At 34.9% G+C, this 23,503-nt stretch overlaps 1 long non-coding RNA gene across 2 annotated transcripts in view; it reads left to right on the plus strand.

The window, feature by feature from the left end:
- The window catches only part of LOC144366175 (uncharacterized), a 100,778-nt gene that overhangs the window by 56,618 nt on the left and 20,657 nt on the right, over nt 1-23,503 (plus strand). For both annotated transcript variants that reach the window (XR_013425092.1, XR_013425094.1), the window contains exon 5: nt 8,490-8,565. This is a non-coding gene — a long non-coding RNA (uncharacterized LOC144366175). The remainder of the gene's footprint in view (nt 1-8,489; nt 8,566-23,503) is intronic.

Consider the following 23,503-nt stretch of genomic DNA (forward strand, 5'->3'; position numbering starts at 1 on the left):
ATTAAGTGTAGCATCTGAAAAGACATTAACTATTTACCATGATTATGGATTTGGATGAATAGCTATCTTCAAGATATTTTGTCACAGTGATACACAGAAGTTATGATTGCCAACATCATTGACATAATCATAGGCCCCTTTGCTACCCTGTATTGTATTAATTATGTAGAAATACATCAGCAGTGATCACTCTCCTTGTCGTTAAAGTCACTCACAATCTGGACTACATTTCAAAGAGGTCAGCCAAGGTCTGGGATATAAATTGTACTTTTATAATTAAGAGAAAGAGAGGCAGAAACAGGGACAGGGCACACAAACAAAGAAAACAGAGCAGCCATGAACAGCCAGCACCAATGCCTTTTCTGGGAGGCCTAATTAGAGATGTTGCAACTCTGCATCACAGTCTTCCAGAGGTAGTGTGTTTATTTCACATCACACCTTTACGCACCTCTGCTCAGTGCATCTTCAGCCTATGATGTTCCTGTGTTCCTTCTCTGTCTCCTCTCTTGGGGTTAACCACCATTCAATACCCTTTTCAACTCCTTCACGGTCTAATTCCAGCTTTGAGTGGTATGGGCTCTTTAAAATGCATGTCTTAATCCCCTTACTAACTCTCTGCCAACAGTATGTGACCTTATTACAAACCCTTTTATTGTTTTTCTTTTTTTTTATTTTTTTTTATTTTTTTTTTATTTTTTATTTTATTTTTTTATTTTTTTTATTGTTGGTCGTTCAAAACCTTACACAGTTCTTAATACATCATATTTCACAGTTTGATTCAAGTGGGTTATGAACTCCCAACTTTACCCCGTATACAGATTGCTGTGTCACATCAGTTACCCTTGCATTGATTGACATATTGCCTTTCTAGTGTCTGATGTATTCTGCTGTCAGTCCTATTCTCAACTATCCCTCCTCCCCTCCCCTCCCCTCCCCTTTTCTCTCTCTACCCCTTCTACTGTAAATCATTTCTTCCATTTGTATTATCTTGTCTTACCCCTCCATTACATAGTTCTTGATATATCATATTTCACATTTTGATTCAAGTGGGTTATGCACTCCCATTTTACCCCTTATACAGCTTGCAGAATCACATCAGTTACACTTCCATTGCTTTACATATTGCCATCCTAGTGTCTGTTGTATTCTGCTGCCTTTCCTATCCTCTACTATCTCCCCTCCCCTCCCCTCCCCTCCCCCGAAGAAGACCATCATTAAACAGGGTTGAGAGGTGGGAGGGAAAGGGAGAGAGAAGGGAAATTGCATGGAAATGGAAGGAGACCTCAGGGTTATACAAAATTACATACAAGAGGAAGTGAGGGGAAAGGGAAAAATAATACAAGGGGGAGGAATGAATTACAGTAGGGGGGGTAGAGAGTGTTTTTCTGATCTATGATGAAAGTTTTCTGCTATACCTTAATCTCTCCAGGGTCTTACCTTCCAATCAGACCAGTGGTTCTCTCAGTGTACCAACCCATAGGGGACACTTGGAAATTATTACAATGACGGAGGCCTTCAATAGTATTTTCAAGACAGAGAATGACAATGACCTATAACGTACCCTTCACAATGGAGAAGTATTTGATGTCTGGGGTAAATAGCAGCTCTTCCAGATATAATAAAGTTTATAAAACATCCATTTATAATTATCTAAGTCTAGATCTTCATTCTGTTTCACAGATGTATAAAGACATTTTAAGCAGTTTAAACAAACTGAATTATAAGAACCCAATTACAATATATTTTGCTTACTTTAAACATTCATTAACAATCATTCATCCATTTGTATAGTATAGCATTAACAGAATGGCTTCAGAGCTACCAAGTTAGCTCATCAGTTTCTATTTGCATCCATAGATCAAACATCTGACAATTTTTTCATGTCTTTTGGTAGTTGTAGGTGAATATTTAGAAACTACAATTAAAATTGTTTAAGTTGCTTTTATTTCTGTTACACTTAGGGCATGACATTTGTTTTAAAATGTCATGTTTCAAATATATATGTAGGTTAAATTATATTATCAGTAAGCTCCATTGTACCACTATTTAATAAGAGGTCATGAGAAAATATTTTTTTAAACCAATAAGGCGCATTATAGTCTGAGAGTTGAAAACTATTGAATGAATTACATGCGTTCATGGGAAAGAAAGACTGAAAAGGAAGGAAAAATGAAGTGAAAAATTCGAATTTATTGAGTATTTCTGTTTTGCTAGAAATAGTGTTTGAGATTCTAACATATATTGAATACTCTGCAGGACTAGCCCAGTGATTAACACAATCACTAAATAATGAAAGAAGAAATAGTTCAAGAGTGTAAAACATTTATACCCTAAGTCCTCAATATGTCCTTCTCTTAGGTGGGCTGGCTACCTATCTAATTTTCTACTTCCCCTGTTCTCTCTCTCACCTCCCCTCCCCAGCATCCCCTTCTCTCACTTTCTAAACTCCTGCACAATCAACGTCCTGTAAGTTGATCTGTTTGGCCAGGATCTTTTCTTCCTCAGGGCAATTGTACATGTGGTCCCTTCTGCTTAAAAAATTTGCCTTTACATTCTTTTCTCCTCTCTCTCCCTGAAGAAAACCTCTCTCTGGAACTGTTTGCTGTGATTTTCTAAATATATGTTCCTCTATTTTGCTCCATATTACTTTCACTCAACAACACTTCATGGAAACCCCTCCATATGAAAATTTGGAGAGATCTAATTGATTATTTTAATGTGTGCATAATAGTCTTTTGTGAGGACTTACTATACTGTATACGTGTCATTCCCCTATTGACTAAAATTTTCTATGCAGACTACTTTTGTACTGTTCACAATATTGCAATAAATATGTCTGATTAAAAAATACATATCTAGGGCTGGGGTTGTGGCTCAGTGTTACAGCATTGCCTCACGTGTGTGTGGCACTGGGTTCAATCCTCAGCACCACATAAATAAACAAAATAAAGGTATTGTGTTCATCTACAACTAAACATTAAAAAGAATACACATCTACTATGAACTAACTCTTCCTTCAGAGATAACTATCCATTTCACAGGAAAGCTTCCTGACTTTTCAGACCAAGTCAGGTCTAGATTTATAAGCTTTCATGTATTTTTTCTTCCTTAAAATTATTATAATTCTAATTTTAGGTTTATTTGTGCAAAAGACCAACTCTTCTGCTTCCCAAGGAACACCCCAGGGAACAAGCATCTGTTTGTGTTCACCTCTGTACCTTTACTGCACAGTAGGTACATAGTTGGGCTTGAATGAAATAAATTAATTCACAAAATGTTATATAACTAAGAGTATTTTTTCTTTTACTCTTACCAAATAACATTTGCATTCTCTTTCTCCTTCCTTCTCTCCCTCTCTCTGTCTCTCATCCTACAGTGACTGTAGTATTCAAAAGTGTAAATGTAACAGACTGTGAGCTTCAATGGATTCAACATCTACATTTCTAAATATTAATTTTCCAACACAAAGATGCATCTCCTAATTACTACTCTAATCATTATAGTGGAGTTGCTCATATTTAAACTAAAAACAAAAACACTTTTGAACAAGGATTTTTCTGTCCCATATTCTAATCAAAATTATATTTTTCTAATGGAGATTCTATGAGAAGCCCCACTAAACACTAAAGTTCATTTAAGCTGATATTCTCTAAAACTCTAATTCTGCTTGCAAATGTAGGCAAAAATAAGATCCATACTCAATAGAATTATTAGTTGGGGGGAAAAAAAGAAATTAAGGGAGAGTGTTCAACCAATGGGGGAAAATATAAAATCTTATAGGATGCTACTGCTAAAATAGGTTTCATTGCTACTTGTCAGTAATAATGAATATATTTTTCTAATTTAAACAATCTATTATGAAAAGTATTGGGGAAATTAGATTATCTGGAATGAAACACAAGAAGAAAATAAAAATCTAGATAGAATAGAGCTTGGAATATAATACAATAACTAAGTTTTGTCCCATGTTTAAAGCCAGTTGATTTTAATTCAAACCCTAGTTTTATTTTGGATTGGCCATGACCCTTTAGCATAGCTACTTAAATTCCTGTGTCTCCATTGCTATATCCCTAAATCTGACATAATTATAATAATACCGACCTTCCTCAAAGAGAGGTTGTGTAGCTTAGAAAACCTGCAATTATCATACAACAGTCCAATATTACTATGGTTATCATTACTGCAGATATTCCACACCTATTTCAGGCATCAAAGCTAAGACAAGTTTTAGGATGACTTTGGTCATTTAAGAGGCAAAATTCCATTCTGGTGGTTTACCTTGGATGATAATGCTCCAAAGAGATTTCAAATAACAACCCCAAATTAAGTTTTTACTAGCACCACCTATGAACTAGGGGAAAGAGTTTGTCTTAAAATAAGCCAATCAGATTCCCTCTTGGAATTTACAGACAAGTTCTGCATACGTTTAGCCATATAAAATAGACCTGGGGAGTAGCCATACTTAGTTACATGCAGGAGTCAACTGGTCTACTAAAGAGGAAGAGAACACAAAAACAAAGGAAAAAGTAGAGATAAAAGAAGGAACTGAGCCTTCATTGCCTTCTGCTTCCTAGGTCCAGTTTCTGTTGGGGACTTGAATGTCAGCTTGTCCTTAGGCTCTGGGAAATGCATATTATACGCTTTCAGCATGTTTCTCCCTTCCTACACTTGTAAACACCAGCTGTTTTCTGTTACTTTTGGTCTAAAGAATTTTGTCTACTAACCTATTTAGTTAGTAGCTATTAATAACCCCTCAGAGAATGAGGAAGTGGCTGTCAGGTAAGGATCAGGTCCATGGAAGGTTTTCCCATCCCAGAGGGGGAAATTGGTAGTCCCTGCCACACCACAAAGAAGCACATGAAGCTAATATCTGTTGGTTCTTGAGACTTAGGCAGGGTGATTACTGGGATGAAACTTCAATGAAAACAGCAACAAATGTCTGTACAGTAGGAGTATGCTGTCTGCACCACTAGATTTTTAGTTTCACACCAGGTCATGCTCCTGTTCTGAGCTCAATTGTAAGCATATAAAGAAAAAGCAGAGGCACTGATTGGAAACACTTGAGGCTAGGAAAAAAGATTTCACCATGAACCAAATAAATGGAAGTACATGGGTTCTACAGTTGCTATAGGTAAGATAGATGAGGACCGAAAGCTCCAGGATTCTAATCACAAACCTGATCATCCTCTCTGTCCCAACCCCAATACCTTTAAAACAGTTGTTGTCTAACTTTTGTTCTGGGAAGTAATCTGGTCATTACATTAAAAAGCATATTCCTTCACTGCATTGTAAGGAGGAAGGGCAGGATAGGGTTATTGTAATAAAGGCTCCTTCCCCATCCATTGTTACCCATCAGCAGTGTGTGGCTGACTTCAATCAGTAGAGGAAAATGGGAAAGATTGAACACTAGCAATAGATCATCACACTACAGGCAGGGAAGCTTCATGTAAAATAGGACTTGGGGAGTGTCTTCACCCGCAGTGTGTTATAGTGTCTTTTTATTTTAATAGCAAACTGAATCACCCAAAATGATATCAAGAGCAGTTCATGAGTTTTAAAACAGCATGAAACTCTAAAGAACAATGATTCATGATAACAATTAGTGGGCAGAGTATTAGCTACTTGGGTCATCTTCCTATGCAAATTGAAACATGACAGGTGTAGAGTGATGTTTGCGTACTCATGCTTGTGGGCAAGCACACACTCACAGAACCTTCCTCATACTCTTCTTGGGGATGGCTTTTAATGGCACTGCACAAGGAAAAGGTTGAAATTTATTTGATAAATGAATCATCCTTTTCTTCCTCCACATTGTTTGTCCATGTGATAGCTATGGTTAAATCTATAATCACAGTATATGATGCGGTAAGAATCCATGCCTGAACTAATGGAGGATGAACTATATAAAGAACAAGCATCATTGAGGGAAAATAAGCCCAGATTAATATGTTCCTCCATTGTTTTGGCTGGCCAGTATCTTTTTCCTTGAATGCCATATTTTCCTTAGGTCTTCTGGATGCAATGGGGATAGGGACTACAATACTCTACCCACAGAAACAAAGATTCAAGCATGTGCTATAGCTTACCACATTTTACTTGGAAAAATAAATAAATAAATAAAAGAGCAAACAGGTTTCTCAAACCATCCAATAGGGCCAAGCAGAGATTGTGTCTGACTTACAAATCCCGACACTAGTAATACTATTTTTTTCTTTTTAAACTTATCATGGTCATGCTAAATATATAATGGATAGTACAATAAGTATCCATACAAATACCAACTAGTTTAATAGAGAACTACCAGTGGAGACAAAGTTCCTATGTACCCACTGCAGCTCATTCTCCTATGGTCCTACAGGGGTCATTTAGTCACCCCAATTTGCTGTTTTTCATCCTTATCTGTCTTGATATATATTTTTTGCATACATATATATATATATATATATATATATATATATATATATATATATATATAATGATAGGATTAGTTTGTAGTCTTTAAAACTACATTAATATACCACACACTACAATTACAGAAATCGAAACATCTTTGCATAAAGATCCCTAATTTGGAGTAGGGCTCAATTCCTAACTGTATGGAAGAATGGTATTTAAAGGAAAGTGAAGTGAAATGAAGTTATGAAGAAGAATAAAGTGTGAGTGTGGGGGATGGAAGGGAAGAAGGAAGGCAAGAAGGAGAGAGATTAAGGGGTAGGGAGAGAAAGATAAATTATTTGAGTTCTGAGTACAGCCAGGTCTAAAACCATCAATCCGGTTTCCATTTTAAATTTAATGTGATATAAAATGGGCTTAGTCTTTGTGGCCCATGTTTTAGCTTTTCATTGCTCTGATCAAAACACCTAACTTAAATAACTTAAAGGAGGAAAGATGTATTTTGGCTCATGGTTTTAGAGGTTTCATTCTATGGTCAGTTGACCAGCTCCATTGTTTTTAAGCTCATAGTGAGGCAGAAACATCATGGCAGGATGACATATCAGAGGAAAACTGTTCACCTCATGTCAGCCAAGAAGCAGAAAGGGAGAGTGAAAGCTGTGGGGACAAAATAATAGTCCTCAAGGACACAATTCAAGGAACCACCCCCTTCAACTAGGTCTCACTTTCCACACCCTTCACCAGCTCCCAGTACTCCATGCAGCTAGCAATCACTTCTCTGATAAGATCAAAGTCTTCAGGATCCAACCACTTCTCAAAGCCTCACCTCTGAACATGACTGTGTTGGAGACCAAGCCCTCAACACATGAGCCTTTGGGAGACAATTCAGATCCAAACCAATATACCTATAGTACTAATACATAAAATGGTATTTTGGAAGGGAATACTGCAGATAATAAAACCCTGAAATAAGAAATTGTCTGAATCCCGATGTAATTGTAAGAAGTTATGATCTCTGTATCTCTGGAAGGAAAGTTGGAGGTGTAAGTGTGTGTTCCACAGGTAGAACTTTGGAGATCTCACAAATAGATGAGAATGTGGGCAAATATTGGCCTCCAGAAAGAACCTACAAGAAAAGAACATGCTTAAATTTTCAATAAAACAAGTTGAAAGCAGAAAGAACAATACTTAGATTTTCGAATAAAGCACAGTACAGGATTCTGAGATGCCTGAGAGCTAAAAAACGGTGCCTTGCAAATCCTAAAATGAAACAAATGATTTCTTTCAAAGGAAAATTTGGAGTAAGTGAAAACATGGAGTTGAAATAAATTAAATCAAGTAAGTAAAAAACTTCCACAGTGAAAATTACAAAAAAATTAAAAGTTGGTCTACCATATATGATACAGCAATCCCACCACTGGGTGTATATCCAAAGGAAATGAAATTAGTATGTCAAAGAGACATCTGCACTCCCATGTTTATTGCAACACAGTCCATAACAGATATGATAAGGAATCAACCTACATGTTCATCAGCAGATGAATAGATAAAGAGTACATGAATCAGCCACAAAAAAGAATTAAATCCTGTCATTTGCAGCAAAATGGATGGAACTAGAGACCAGACCTAAATAAATACCACATGTGTTTCTCTCATACATAGAAGCTAAAACATTTGATCTGAAAATACAGTAGTGATTACTAGAGGCTGAGAAGTGTGGGATAGAGGAGGGATAATGGGAGACTAGAAAAGTAGTAGCAAAACACAAATGCAAGTATGAGTTCTAATATTCTATAATTGGGGTGCTTATAGTCCACAATAACAATAACGTACGTACGTAGTTATGTATAAATATAAAGAAGACGAGCTTAAAAACGCCACAGGTGAAGAAATGATAAGGAGATAAAAATGCTAACTACCCAGACAGGATTAGTACACATTGTATACATGCATTAAACATAGCATTTTACACTATAAATATATAGAATTATTGTGTGTCAATTGAAAGAAAAAACTAAGAATTTTACTCAGGAGTAGTTTAAGACCTGGACTTCATATTCTAAATACTTCTTTTTAAAAAGTATTTTTTTTTTTAGGTGTAGAAGGACACAACCCAATACTTCTATTTTTATGTGGTGCTGAGGATTGAACACGGGGCCCCGCCAGTCCTAGGTGAGTGCTCCAACGCTGAGCCAAATCCCAGCCCCTAAATACTTCTTAATGTCTGTTCCCAGATTGACAAAGGCAATTCTATTTCAGGTCATAGAATAAAACACTACCTACTAGGAGGTGTAGCAGGGCAGAGCAGGGATGAACTCACCTTATTGTCATCAGTAGAGGGTTCAGTGTAAGCCACTTATTGGCCTCAAGAGACCAGCAGAGGACTCAGGGCAATTATTAAGTGAAAACCAATGGAGTTAGGTTTCACTGCTCTTGATCTAGGATATATTAGGATATATACTGCTGATTATTATCCTGTGGAGATTTCATAAATAAATTTACAAGTAAGAGAGTGGGCATTTTAAGAAATTTAATTGTCAGAGAAATTCTCAAACCTGGAAAATAGAGATCTGTTATTGCTCAACCATTAATTCAACATTCATTTTATTATAACTACATCTACAGAAAACAGGCAGTCTTAGTAATTACAGTCCTGCAGAGGAAATCCTGCCAAGTGCTCCTTATAGACATAGCCATAGAGGAAAATGGTCCCTGGCAATTCTCCCAGCACTCAAAGCAGTGAGGTAGATACATGACATGAAATTTACTCTACAAGTGAAGTGGATATTCTTAATGCCCCTTCCTGTAGAGTTTGACTTATGCTAAGGTTCACAGAGTTATTTGTTAGTTTTTATTCTCTACCTTTTCATAAGTACATTTTATCATCGTGTTTATTGTATTTATCTTTTTATTGTAGTTATCTTTTTCTCCCATCCACCATCTTGGTAGAATGTAAGTGCCAGGAAAGTTAAATAAATCATGGTGACCCACATTCAGATGTGATCAAGGAGAATGCATATCAGCAGATGTGTCATCTGGAGATAATAGGGATTTACTGCCTTTTGGAGAGGAACTGAGTATATATTTGGTGATGTTTGGAATTATTATGCTAGGTGGAGACATAAAACAAGTGCTTATCATGTGAATGCTGGGCAGGTGGGATTGAAATATAACAGTGGATTGAAAAATATTCTATTACATCTTCCACTTTTGTGGAAGTCTTTCCCCATTCATGTGGTTGCAGTAGAGGTGTTGATCACAGAGCACATATTTAGCCCACCTACATGCCTTAGCTCAGATCTATGCCTTAGCTACCTATATACCCTAGCCTTAAATGTAAACATGTGACATGGGCTTGGCTTCAGATTATCTTTTTCTTAAATAGAACAATTGGTTTTGGTGGGCCTATAACCCAAAGATCAGGCTCCTTCAATTATGGAATAAGTATATATGTTTGTTGTTATGCTTAACTTAGTTGGATCATGGATAGTATAGGATACTGTGAGCTGTGGATATATGAAAAGAAATCCTGCTGAGAGATCAAGAATAGGATGTAATCAATCTTTTTTGCAGTCCTAACAGTAATCCTCCTTTCTCTGGAAACTCTCAAGCATCATGAGGAAGGGATGGCCATCATTTTAAAATTATTAACAACTCCTCCCTCCTCAATGCTAGCAAGATGAGGAGAAGATTTCTGAACAAAGGTTATATGATCACATATTCTCTCCTATGTAGAAATGGGATTAAGAATGAGTGAGTTACGTGTGGCTTGCAACTGGAACTACCACAATTAAATTAAGGGGCTGTGACAATGTTATTCCACCTTAGGGACAAAAAGCAGGAAAACCATTTATGCAGAGATGAAAAAGTGATGCAGGTGTGCATAATACATAGAAGAAACTTAAAAATAATTTTGATGACCCTCCTGGTTCTAATCTCATTGTCTTCTGGAGCCCAGTGCCATTCCAGCCTTATGTCTCTATAAATTCAATGACACTCCACTCCGTTGTGTGCTTATACTATTACTAGGGGGTTTCTGTTTACTCATAACTAGATGTTTCTAAATAAAACAGCTGTGTAGTTACAGTAGTAATTATGATGGAATTAATGAAAGTAATGTTAGCTAATATATACTGAATGTTTTGTACATGAAACATCTAATGTTCACTCACTATAACCTCCTGATGTTAAGTGAAAGTTAATATTATATATGGCAACTTAAATAAAAATTACTCAAGTAAGTTATTACAGTGAAATAAAGAACTGATAAGTATTGAGTTACTTTAATTTAACTGTAATATTATAATAAACTTGTAATCAGAAAAGTTAGGAATAATACCAGGAAGGTAGCAAGTTCTCTTCTTTGTACTAGTTAGTCACCATTGTGATATGATTGTGATAAAGAGGTGAACATCAGCCATCAGGTGGCATTTTGAACCAGTCTGCAGATATTATTTCATCAAAAAAAATTTTCTTAAGATTAAAAAAAGTGCAAAACAACAATGAAGGACCCAGTAGCCCACGGATACTGCCTGTTTTAAGTTCTCAGAGAAAATCTTGTGAACATGTTCAAAGGGATAACAGTTAGTGTACTCTGTCTTCAGTACTCAGATTTTCTTTCCCCTGATATTTTTCTTAGTGGAAGTTCTTACTTTAAACTTTAAACAAATGCTTACATGACTCAGACAATTTGATGTAACATGAAAGAACAACTTTGCTCCTAGCTGAACAGAACCCAGGTGGCTGCCTAAATAAAACATGCGGAAAAATATTAACCACAGGGAGTCTTGCCTACGACAGACATGACCTACCATAATGCAATTCAACAGACAGGGCAGGGTTAGAAAGTGCTGAATCATGGGATCTCCCACTGCCCTCTGTGTACTCTTATGTTCTGCTGAACTCACCAGGGATTTTCAAGTAAACCCATGTAAGGTGGATCCAAGTTTGAACTGTGTCCAGGGATGACTTGTCTATGATTCAGAAGGCTTTCCTTTCAATGACTCTTCACTTACATAATTTCTTGTTAATGTGTCACAGGTGGTTGAAATGCATTTTCACTGCATTGCCATTTGTTTTGGGGCTTCTCTATAAGACTGATTTCCTTAATATCTCAGAATGTGCCAGGTTTATGCGCATAAATCCATGTATGTACTGGATTCCATCTCCTATCACCCACTCAAAGAGAGGATATGGTTTCCTCTCTGCGGTGATTCAGACTTTCTACTGATCCTCAAAACTGAATCTTACTCATGAACGTATAAACATGGTATCACATTTCCCATCCAAAGGAAAACGAAACAATCCCATTGTCTTCTGAGGCCCTCATGTCACTCTGTCTCTGTAATTCAACAAAGATTCATTGTGTGCTCATACTATTACTAGCTAGGTTCTACTGACACACATCGAAATATTTCAGAATAAAATAGCTGTATAGTTATGATAATTATTATTTTCTTTCTCATTGTTCTGCTGTTCTTTACAAGGAAGGCACCAAAAAGAACTGTCTATTCCAAGAGTCTCTAACGCCTATCGTTTCCTTTATTAAGTCCATTCTATTGAAGTTATTTTTCTCACCTCTCGTTAGAACAAGCTCTTGAAAAGGCTATCCATGTCATTCACATTGCTAAACCCAATGCTCGATTCTTGGGTGTTATTTAACTTTACTCATTGGCAGCATCCTTCACCAGCGAACACTTCATTCTTCTGTACTTGAAAACTCAAGAGAACTCTCACCTCAGTCTTGTGATCTCTTCTCTATCTATGCTTTGTCCCTTGGTGATCTCAGATAAGTCCATAATTGTAATTCAAGCCCAGTTTTCTCCCTTAAACTGTGGAAGCATTTTTCGAATGTTTCCACTTTATCCCAATTTGAAAATGTGATACCATCCAAAACTAACAGAACAAAAATGAAATTTTGTTTAGGCCCACCTGCCCTTCAAAATCCAAATAAAACAAAACGCTGTCCCACCTATAGTCTTCCTCAACTCAATAACAGTGACTTTAGAAAATTCAGATAAAAACAGGGACGCCTGCTGAATTCTTACTTTATATTTAATCTACATTTAATTCACAAAGAAATCTTGGATTATTTTCTAAAATATATTTTGAATCTCACCATTTATCATTATTCCATTACTTCTTATTCCTGGTCACTTCTTACTTGGACTATTGCAGAAGTTTTCTAACTCGTCAACCTGCTTTCAGCTTTGCTTCTATGTTCATTAAACCTAGGTTTTGCTGTGTTTAATTAGAATGCACAGTAGTAAACAAAGAAGATAGAAATTTCTTGGAGATTCCATAGTCATTAGTGACATAGGCGTCTTCTATCTCACTGTTTTATCATATTAAGAGAATTTCTTGCGGGGCACACCTACAACCCCAGTGGCTCAGGAGGCTGAGGCAGGAGGATCATGAGTTCAAAGCCAGCCTCAGCAATGGTGAGGCACTAAGCAACTCAGTGAGACCCTCTCTCTAAATAAAATACAAAGTAGGGCTGAGGATGTGGTTCAGTGGTCAACTGTCCCTGTCATCAACCCGCATTACATCCCCCCAAAAATTTACTTCACAACCTATGTTGACTCTAGCTGGGCACCCATCCAAGGGACAAGGAGGGAGGAGGGCATAAAGAAGAAATCCATCTCACTTTCTAGGGCCTATTCCTGAAAAACTTCGAATAAAATTTCTACCACATCTTATTAATCAGAATTTTGTGTAACTAGATTATACCCAAATATAAGAGAAGTGGAGAAGTATGGAAATCATCCCATCCATGTGTCAAGTGAAGAATTTTATACTGATACCAGAGAATAAAAAGAAGGGAGACATTGAGAAGTATTTAGCAGTTTCTATCACACTTTCCTATAGTGTGTTCTTCATCATGTTCTGTTATTTCAGCAGGAACAACCATCCAGAAGCTTAGTTCCCACATGACTGAAAAGAGGCCCTCAACTTAATTATTGGAAGATCCTCTTAGTTGGTCTCCTTGCCCTCATCTATTTTCATAGAGAATCCATGACAAATATTTAAAAATATATCTGGTCATATCATTCTTCATCATAAAACCTTTTAATATATCATCGCACTCAGAGTTATATATTAAATTTCCTTAAAATAGCCTACATGGTTGTACACAAATTCACCTTTGGCTATCTCTTTGATTTTATTGTGCTTACCTCCAATTACAAAATCACACTTTCCCTCTTGTAGTTACTCATATATTTCAATCAGATCCCACCTGGGTGCCTTTGCCTTGCCATTCCTTCTACTGGAATAATTTTCCCTCAAGTATTCATATGGTTTATAGATGTGACCTTATCAGTGAGATACCATTCTTAACCACTACTGTAAACAGTACCTCTAATCCTTACAATTTTCAAAGAAACGATGAATTCCTCAAATTGCTTGTGTCTAAAATTAGCTTCAAATATTTTATGAAGCAATTTATTTTCTCTTTTGCTACCTTCTCCACATCAAACATCGATACTGTCAATTCATCAGATCCTCAATCACATTATATGATACACACATTCTAGTCACTTATTTAAGTGATCTCCCATTAATAAATAATTGTGTTAAATCCAGCTGTCCCACAATAAACAATGCTTCAATAAATAACCTTGAACTTAGTAAATTTCACTTATGTGTATGTCCTAAAACAAAAACAAATTTATAATTATAAACACTGAAGAGGAGGCAAAAAAAAAACAACTGGAACTATTGGGCATTGCTGATGGGAAAGTCAAATGTGCAGCTACTGTGGAAAACAATATGGAAATTTCTCAAAAAATTAAACATAGAAGTATCATATGATCCAAAAATTGTGCTTTGTTCTAGGTATACACACACACACACACACACACACACACACACAAAATTAAAATTGGGGACTCAAACAGATTTGTATACTAATTTTCATAGCAACGTCATTCACAATATCCAAAAAGAGGAAGTAATTCAAATGTTGACAGATGAGTAAAGAGAATGCTATTTAAATTGGACAATCTTACTATAATAAAAAGTAATTTTAAGCCATATATTTGTATTCATAATCTCTTTTTCTTTAGAAGTATCAATATATTATTGTCCTATGTTATACACTTCATCAGTGATACATTATGTCTACCTTAAATGATTTTTTTTTCAAAACTATTAAGAGAATTTAAGAGTTACTTTTAGTTCCTGTTTTGTTCAGATATAGCAATGCATTTTTTTTCAAAAAGCTATATTTTTTTCAGAGACTACTATTCCAACTATAATGGCCACTATTTTTTCTCCACAAGAATATTGACAAACATTTTTTTTTTGTGAAACTCAAGCTTTCCATCTTTTATCTTAATGTTCCAGAAAGTGATACCTGGAAACTATTTGTATATTTTAGAAATTATTCCTGGATAATTTTACTAAAAATGACATGCACCAATGTATCTAGTACAAAGTGATCAAATAGAAGAGTAGAAAGTGCTTGGAAATTAAGAGAAAGTCAGGGAGATTGATGGTGTCAAATTATAAATCTTGTAATTTCTCTGGATATTTTGTCCTGCATGATATAGGGAGATGCTAGAGAGATTTAGCAAAGTACTTTCTGTGAAAAGAAAGTTTGACTGCACTGTTGGAAGATTCTATGGAAGGATAAATGTGAAAGCAGTTGAACCAGTTAGTCAGCTCATTCAGTGTTTCACAAAGGTGTGATAGTTATGTGCTGCATAGTGGTAGCAGCAAAGATGTTGAGAAATGGTTGGATTTGGAATGTTTCAAAGTCAGAGTCGGTGAGATTTTCTGATAGATCGTCTATAAGATGTTAGAGAAAGAGGAGTCAGGACCACTTCAAGGTTTTGCAATAGATCTATGTTTGGAAGAAGTGGAGATTAGGTAAATATGGTGGAGCCAAATAAAAGACTCTTGAGCGCCAGGTGGAAGAGTTCAGACTTGCTCCTGTAAGAATAACAAAGTCACTTTAGGTTCCTGAGTAGGAGAATAACATGATGCAAGATGTGCTATTGGACAAATTGCCTGGCAGCTGTGTCTAACTAGACTGAAAGGAATGACAAGGCAGGACTGAGGAAACAGGACCTTGCTGGTTTCTATCTGAGTGTGGGAGAACTTACTCCTACTCTTTCCTCCTTTGGTAATGGAGGCCTTTATACGCAGCAATTTCTTTTCTCTTTAAAACAAGCTATTCAGTTCTCTATGGAATCTGTCAACATAAGAACATACTAGAGTTAGCCTGTTTGATCACACACACACCCCAGAAAACACAAATGTATGTGCAACTATAAATTGTCCACATAAGGCGATGAGCAGTTTGGTATAAACTCTCAGCCCAGACCTTGGTGGAAATGGATCCTGGCTTAACTACTTGTACTTGTACAACCTTGGGTATATTAATTAATTTTCTCATGTCTCAGTTTTCTCATCTGTGAAACTAGTTTAAAGATAGTACTGATCTCATAGAGTCAAATTGAGAACTAAATCAATATTAAATTTTAAATATTTAAAATTTTACTTAAGATATAGCAAGTTGTTCAATACCTGGGAGTTCATTTTTCCAGTACAGTAGAGAAGCAGGATCTGGGGAGAATGGAAAGAGATAAAGAGGAAGGACTGGAGAAGAAGGTCATCAAATTATGTTTTGTGTACATATGAATATGTCACAATGAGTCCCACTATTATGTATAACTATAACACACCAATAAAACATATATAAAAACAAATTAAAAATCAGTGTAGACTAAATTTTTAAAATGTGTTTTTACTTAATCTTGGTATGAATTAATTAGGGCCTATTATAGGCAATAGAGGAAATATAATTTCAAAAGAATAATAGAATTTGATATCTGGAAAGAGGAATAAAAGTGAATGATAACAGTAGGAGTCTAGAATATGGGTATTAATGATTAGGAAAAAAAGCATCCTTATTTTTAATATTTTACACAGGCAAATTCCTATGAAAATATTTTTTAAAAAATGAGGACATAAATTACATTTATAATTAAACATGATTTTTTTTTCTGTAACAAAATTTATGTGATTTCTGTGCTTATTGTGAAAAGAGAACAAAACCTTCAAGGAGCACAAACTATGTGTGATCACTTTCAAATATAAATTTCTAGGAAGAGATCTGCTCACCATTGTTATGAGACTCTGCTTTCTCTTCAAAATGTCCCAAATAATTTCTCTTAGATTGAGTTACCATTCTTAAAACCAAGCAGATTTACAAATTCTCAGAATTTGTGCTGGCTTAATGATGTTGTTTGGGTTAGACATAATTACATGATTTATTTCTTTGTATGATTTTCAAATAATTGATGACCATGAATATTTTAATCTTCATTAATAATAAGAAAAAACAATAATAGAGGCAAAATCCTTGATTTTTGAAAAAAAAGTTTCCTAATGAATGAAAACATTTAGACATGATAAAGGAAATTATAACTTTTGAGAGTTTCATATGCTTACTATTCACTTGAAAGCTTTTCTTTCTTTCTCTCTTTCTGTCTTTTTGGTGGTGCTGGGGATTCAACCCACGGCATTGTGCATGCAAGACAAGCCCTCTACCAACTGAGCTATATCCCCAGCCCCCGGAAAGCATTTATTTCTTGCTATTTGTATTTGGCAAAAATAATGACCCTCAAAGATATCCATCCATGCCCTTATCCCCACAATTTGATTATATGTTACCTTATGTCCCAAAGAAGTGATAAAGAAGCAGATGGAATTAAGACAGTGGATTTTCTGACTTTGAGATGTGGAGTTTATCCTGCATTATCTTGGTGGGGGTGACAACATACTCATGAGGATTAGTATAAGAGGGAGAGGAAAGAGAAACACAGAGTAATTGCAATGTGAGAAAGACCAGACCTGACATTGCTGGATTTGAATACAAAGGGGGGGGGATGGGCCAAGGAATGTGGGCAACTTCTGGAAGCCAGAAAACAGATTCTTCCCTGGAGCTTCCAAAAGACACAGCCCTGCTGATACTTTGATTACAGCCCAGGAAACCCATTTAAAACTTCTATGTACCAGTGACTTTCTATGCTACCCACATCTATACCACGTTTTATGATCATTAGATGACCTTTTTAACATTGCAATATTACTTTTAGCACCTACTTTAACCTTATTATTCCTTAGATTCCAGGACCACAAAGAAATATTTAGACACTTAGCCCAAGAGTAAAATTAGATTTTGTTTGCCAAATGAACATGTTTCATAAATTAGAATATTTCTGTAAAATATTCTACACATCAAATTATGTGGTTCATCTGAGTGTCCCAAAGCACAGTCTATAAACATTAGTGAGCATTAGTATCTCAACTTTACAAAGAAAGAAGAAAAGGGATTATTTACTATATTAGAAAAGACTTTCTAGGCTATGTTTGCTATCTGCATACCAGCATTTTAACCCCTATTCTATATCACTATTCTATACCAAAATATACAGAATATGTTAAGCCCTAAAACTCATAGGACATGGTCAAGAAAGCCTAACCACTGTTTCTCATATAGAAAGGGTTATTTATCTGTGGAATGTTTCCAGGCTTATTTTTCTTATACCTAAACATATCATAAAGAGAAAATAGCTTCCAATGTTTGAGTCATTAGCCATAATAGCACCATTAGTATCATGGAAAGGTCTCATAGCTTAGATTATGTACACCAGTCGAACCTTCATCTAAACGCTTATAGTAATTGAGAGATTTTGGCGAGCGTACAAACTTGTTCTTAGACAAAACTACCAAATAAATCAGAAGGGACTTATCTTTGACAGGCACGTGGTGCAAATACTTAAGAACAAAGAGAGATTGATGTCTATTAGTGTATTTGTGTACATATATATAAATTTTTAGTTAAGGAGAATTTCTCTCAGTACCTTTGGTGAGAATACAGACCTATATATAACCATGAAACATCAGGACTAATAATTGGGAGAAATCTAGTATTTTCAGAATAAAACTTGAAAAAATAATTTAACCATTTATGCAGTCAGACACATGTTTTATATGTACACATCCATCCTACTGCCAATCACTTCAAAATATTTCTATATGAGATTTGTAATTTAGTTCATTGTGAGAAGAATATTTTTAGACAAACTGATCTTATATAATGTAACTGAATAGGAAAAATAAAAATCTCAGGGACCCTATTCCAATACATTTTAAATAACTCATGATGAAATATCCATTGCCAAACTGAATTCTAAGATTTCTATGCCATAATTTAATTATCTATAATGTTTTTTGCTTATAAGTGAAACTCAATCAGAACCATGTTTTAAAGAAGTTGAACTTATCCATTACGGAACAACATAAGTAAATAACAATATCTTAATTTTTTACCGTATGCAAGCTTTATTAATAATAAAAAAGAATCAATGGGAAAAATACCTTGTATCTTTGCTGATATAACAATATTTAATGTGATAGCTATCATTTTCTCCACTATACCATATGAAGGCCACAAAAGTGGTGCTACTTTTTTTCTTTTCCTTGCTTCCTTCCTGTGCCTGGGAATTCCAATACTTCCATTGAATAGACATTGCAAGAGTGGACACCACTGCTTTTTTCCTGGTTATAGAGGAAAGGTACCAGGCATGGTGATGCACATCTATACTCCCAACTACTTGGGGGTCTGAGACTGAGGACTGTGAGCTCAAGCCCAGGCTCAGCAACATAGCCAGACCTTGTCTAAAAAAAGAAAAAAAAATAGAGGACAAATTTTCATTTATTTTTACTGTCAGGTTTGATATTACCTGTGAGATTTTCCTATTTGGTCATTATTATGTTAAGGTAATTTCCTTTTATTCTTAGTTTGTTAAAAAATCTTATCATGAAAAGTTGAATTTTAGCAATTTTTTTTTTCTGTACTCACTGGAATGATCCTATGGGTTTTATCCTTTTTTTGTTGATGTTGTGTTTCACATTCATTGATGTTTCATGTTGAATCATTCCTGTATCCTATAAATAAATCTCACTAGGACATGGCATGTAAATCTTTTCATGTGCTGTTTAATTCATAATAATGTATGTAGAAAAACCCAAAGCTTCCACTTATATAAAAACAACAACAACAACAACAACAACAACTGAGAATCTGGGCATCATGGTACACACCCGGAGTCCCAGATACTCAGAAGACTGAGACAGATCCTGGCTCAAGCTCAAGTTCAAGACCAGTTTCAGATTTTACTTCATAATATAGTGAAAGTACATCTCAAAACAAAACACAAAACCCCGAACAACAAAAACCCAACAAACAGAATAAATGAATTCAGTAAAATTGCAGGATGCAAATCAATGTAAAATGTTGCTAACAACATGAGATGCATTTTTAAAAAAATTCCTTCTTCAAAAGCATAAAAAAGAATGCAGTACTTAATAAGCCTAATTGAAAATATAAAATACTTCTGCACTGAAAACTGCAAAACACAGATGGATGAAAAGCACTAATAAATGGAAACAAATTCTCTTTTCCTATTTCAGAACAATAAATATTGTTAAAATGACCATACTCACTCAAAGTATTTCATAGATTCAGCGAAATCCTACCAAAATCCCAATGGCATTTTTATAAATATTTGAATAATCTTAAATTCATATGAAACCACAAGGACTATGAACTATCAAATCTTGGAAAAAAACTAAAAGTATCACAATTTTTTATTTCTAAATATTTTACAAAGTTACATTAATCAAAACATTCTTATTGGGGCATAAAGACAGACATGCAGACAAATTGAACAGAAAAGAGTCCAAAAATAAGCTCACAAATATAAAGCCAACTGATATTCAGTAAAGATGTCAATAATACACATGAGAAAATATATTCAGAAAACTAGCTGTCCACATACAAAAATATGAAATTAAATTCTTATGTTTAAAAATTAAACTAAGAATGTATGGAAGACTTAATCATAGTTCTTATACCCTGTAAAACTAGAAGAAGACTTAGGGAAAATGGTTCATGACATTTAACAATAATAATAATTTCTTTGGTATGATACCAAAACATAGGCAATAAAAGGAAAAATAAACAAGTGGAACTACATAAAACAAAACTCTTTATGTACAACAAAGGTAACTGGAACAGAATGGAAAGGAAACCTATGGAATAGAAGAAAATATTCACAAACTATGTCTGATAAAAGGTTAATACCCGATATATATATATATATATATATATATATATATATATATATATATATATATTATATTTATAATCCGGGGCAACTCACACACGCACATGTATATACTCAATCTAATTTTTGAAATGTGCAAAAGCCTTGAGTAAACATTTTCCAAAGAAGACATATGAAAGAATGATAAAATGACCCTCAATCTTACTAGTCAAGGAAAATGCAAATTTTAACCAAAATAAGATATCATTTTACACCAATAGGGTGACTATTGACAAGCAAATTAATGGGTTCTAACAAGGCTGTGCAGGAAATTGAACCTGCATAGACTGATGGTAGGAAGATAAAGTGGTGTTAGTGCTATGGCAAAGTGTGGTGTTTCCTCAAAATTTAACAATAGAAAAATAATTTAACCCACACACTCTACTTCTGGTTGTTAATCCCAAAGAATTTAAACCTGGATCTCATCTCAAAGAGATATTTGCATTTCCACATTTGTTTTAAGATTGCTCACAGCAGCCAAAAATGTGGAAATTATCTAAATGTTCATGGATGGATGAATAAAGAAAATGCAGTATGTGTATGCATGTATAAATATATGTACACATGTATGTATTGTATATATGTACATAAATAAATGTACATACATATAATGGTATATAATAACAATGGAAAGTCTTTAAAAGAAAGAAATCATGCCATATAATATAACATGGGTGAAGCTGGAGGACATTGTATCAAGTGAGATGAGCCCATCACAAGAGGGCACATATTACAACTCTATTAAGATGATGCATATAAAATAGTCAAATACATAGAAGCAGAGAATAGAATGGAAGTTGGGTTGTTATGAGGGGGAAATTGGCAGTTGCTCTCCAGGAAATATAAAATTTTTGTTGTGAACAATGAATAAGCTCTAGAGATATTGTATAATGTACAACATTGTGCTTACAATTAACAATACTGTATTGAACTTTCAAAAACTTGTTAGGAGAATAGATCTCATGTTAAGTGTTCTTACTAAAATTAAATAAAAAATAGTGTTACATGTTTTTGAGTTACCTAAATCAAGGCAAATACAGCTGAAGCCACCACTATTAACATTTTCTGGAAGCTCCTTCTCTGTCTCTGAATTTTACACTCATATTAGAGTCATACATTTATTTAATTCAGAAAAAAAAGGTCAGTGGTTTCCATAGCAACCTCATTTCCTACTCGATGCGGAATATCTTGACGGACTGTCTGTTGGCTCTTTTCAATGTTGAAGTTGCATCTAAATGGGGAGACTTTCCTGGTTTCCCACCAAAAGCAATAGAACCAATTTATTTGGACAGCTCCACTTGTGGCTTTTATCCCTTAAGTCCATGCTCCACATTGGAACCCCTTGCTTAGGCTTCCAGGTCATGCTGTTTACTTAGGTTCCCCAGTGCTCACACATACCCAGGCAACTAATTTTTTGTTTGTTTGTTTGTTTAAGATCTTGATTCCTATAAGATACGTTTGAAATAAGCTTTCTATAATTACTTATGCCCGTAACAGAACTTTCTGTATGGGTACTCTTTTCTGCCCTCGAGGGACCCTCTTCCTATGCCATTCCCCATATATATTCCTCAATTACAAATACTATGCTGAAATCACAATTTCCTTCTGGACACTATGCTTGCTCAAAGGCTGTTAAGAATTACCATCAAGACTTTAATACACGTTTGCAACCTTTTCCCAGGACTAAAGCATACAAAGTCTATTTTCTTTGCCCCCTGACATCCTAATCCAAAAGAGAACCCACATTTTGAAAACAATAACTGGATACTCTCTTGAGAAACTAGGGTGACTGATTTATTTTTGAACAGCCCATAGCAATGAGAATTAAACTTTCAATGCATTATCAGAAGAAGTTGCTGTGTAAAATTCTCAATAAATCATTATGTTATAATCATCTTATAAATTGTCTGTCACCTCTTGATGTCATATATTGAAATATTTTTTTCCAAGTATCATTTCTAAATGGAATGGACAACCTGTTTTCAGTATTTTAATATAATAAATAAAAGGGTGATTTAAATTAAGATGTTGATAGGAGGAAATGAAGAGGCCATTTAAGAGAGAATGAAATACATATAGAAAAGTCTCAGAACCTGTTTAAGAAAAACAAGTAATACAATGTAATAGTGTAAAGGTTGTAAAGGTAAATAGGTGGAAAGGAAATAAAGTATGTTTTTCCAAAGGTATATTTAATCTTATGTGCCTAAAAAAAGAATAAAATCTTGTGTTTTGAGATTATTAATGTTAGATCTTTATTTTCAGATGGTTATCTAATTGGTACATGTAGCACTTGTGTTTCCTAAGTGAACTGGTTGAACCAATAAATAAAGCCTTTCATAAGTGTTCAATTTCCCAGAATGTAATTTTTTTCCCCTTTATCATACTAGAAAATTTTCTTGGAATATTTATCTCTTCATCATTGTGACAGAAAGACATGACAAAACCAATTTGGAGGAAGAAAAAATTATTTTGGCTTACAGTTTCAGAGATTCCATTCATGGTTGGCCAACTCCATAGCCTTGGGTTTGAGATGAAGCAGAACATCGTAGTGGAAGGATATGATGGAGGAAAGCAGTTCAGGACTTGGCAACAAGGAAAAGGAAACACACACACACACATACACACACACACACACACACACAGAGAGAGAGAGAGAGAGAGAGAGAAACCTGCTCACCAAGGACAAAATATAAACCCCAAAGGCAAATTCCTAGTGATCTACTTCCTCCTGCTACACCTTACCTTCCTATAGTTACCACCCACCTAATCCACATAAGTGGATTATATTTTACCTTTCATAATCAAATTATTTCACCTCTGAAAATTTTTAAATTGTCTCACACATGAGCTTTCATGGAATATCTCTTTTCAACCATAACATGCTAATCATAACATGGAATAATTATTGTAAAATAAATATAAAAAGTATT

Source organism: Ictidomys tridecemlineatus, chromosome 8 (genome assembly GCF_052094955.1).
Source record: "Ictidomys tridecemlineatus isolate mIctTri1 chromosome 8, mIctTri1.hap1, whole genome shotgun sequence".
Classification (NCBI taxonomy): Eukaryota; Metazoa; Chordata; class Mammalia; order Rodentia; family Sciuridae; genus Ictidomys; species Ictidomys tridecemlineatus.